Raw genomic sequence first — 1,819 nt, 5'->3', positions numbered from 1 at the left:
GGGAATGCCAGGGAAATGTGAGGCGCCCGGTATCGGGGACTCGCCGCCTCTGCCCACCGCTCGGCTCCCTTCCACAGAGCATCTTACGATGGGAACCGCATAGGACTAACAAGGGCAAGGAAGTCCCCCCTCTCCGCCCCGCCCCACTTCTTCTTCTTCTTCTTCTTCTTTTTTTTTTGTTTTGGAAATACTTAATAAGGGGCTACATAATATTCGGGATTTAATTCTTTGGCAAGCATGCGGCTGCCCTAAAGAGGTGGCGTCCGCAAGAAAGACACAGAAATACAGAGTGGCACTCTGCTTAACCATTCAGCAGCTGACCAGGATGAAGTTGAAATTCTCAGAAAGAGAGGAGAAACATGGGAATCCCAACTCCTCCTCAGGAGATGCTGTGGTAGCAAGTGCAAAAGGCTGCCCTGTTTGATCACGCTGTGGGTGGGTGGTGAGAGTTCTCCTTTTCTGAGTTGTTTATCCAGTAAATGATTTTTAGCAGCAGATCCATGATTAAATTCACAATAGCACTTAAATCAGCGCCTTCTTCAGCGTCATTTAGAATAAAACTCTAGATCTGATTTAGACACAATGACAAAGTGGGAGTCCTTGACTCCTGGAGTTCTCTGAGGGTGAGAATAACAGGTAAAGTCAACCCACTGCACCACGACTAGTAGAAAAACGACAAAGGTAACTATGTGTGTGGGCTAAATGCCTGCTAGCTGGATAATACTGTTATGAGCTGTGGGAATACAAAGGGAAATATTTCATAATTCTTGCCCTTAAGAGCTGAAAATTAAGGCAGAAAACCATCAGCAATTTTTTGTGGAAAACACAAAGATCCATTTATAATTTTTTTTATGTCAGATGAACCCAGCTCCAGAATGTTTTATTTTAAGAAATGAACACCGATGAAGAATTAAATGGAGAATACAAAAACGTGATAAATATGTCATAGAATTTCAGAAGAAATTTCTTGTGAGACCTCCATATAATTGTTGATGCTGAAACTATTATGTTCAACTAGATCACATCATTTATTATTCATTCATAAATAGACAATCACATTATTACTTTCCCATAGAACCTTTACTTCAGTCACTGAAGTTTATAAGAAGTGTCTTATATTTCTCAGTTTGATCTCCATACTTCTCTTTTGCTTTGCTAGGAAAACCTAGTCTACCTGGGACCAGCCAGTCACAAAACAGAATCTACTTTCAAGGATAAAGGACAAATGACAAGTTCAAAGCCTTGAAAGGAAATCTGGCACTTGGCCAATGATGATATTGGCCGAAATGTCTTAAAAGCAGAAGATCAAAAAGCAAATGGAAATTGGACCTTAAAAATGGAAATAATCTGAAAGGGGAAATGACTTGTAGCTGAGTAAGAGCCATGGAAAGAGTCATGAACACATTTTCTGGCTCAATTTTGTGGGTCAGATCGAGAGGGTGGATAAATCCTTTGGCCACCAACATTTTCAAATATCAGAGCTTGACGTCCATCCACCTTTTCACTTCTCCTAATAATTTGTGGATTTTTTCCTCAACATGTGTTCATCACTCCACCCTGCTATCTTTTGCCTTTGGGTTCTCAGAGTCACTCTATCTGCTCTGAAGTAACATGAAAAGGTGTGGTTCTTCCTGGTTGGAATTTTCCAGCCTCCTACAAGCAACAGCACCACAGAAAGTGTAAAAATTGCAAACACATTGATTGCTTGGCCACAGAAGACAGGCTCTCTCCCAGATGGAGCCCCACTGCTTCCTCCAGCAGTTATTCTGTCAGGGATGGCAAAGAATACCATCTGCTGCCCCTTTGAAGAAGGAGATTT

This window comes from Dama dama, chromosome X (assembly GCF_033118175.1).
Source record: "Dama dama isolate Ldn47 chromosome X, ASM3311817v1, whole genome shotgun sequence".
NCBI lineage: Eukaryota > Metazoa > Chordata > Mammalia > Artiodactyla > Cervidae > Dama > Dama dama.
Note: the sequence above shows the minus strand (reverse complement) of the source record.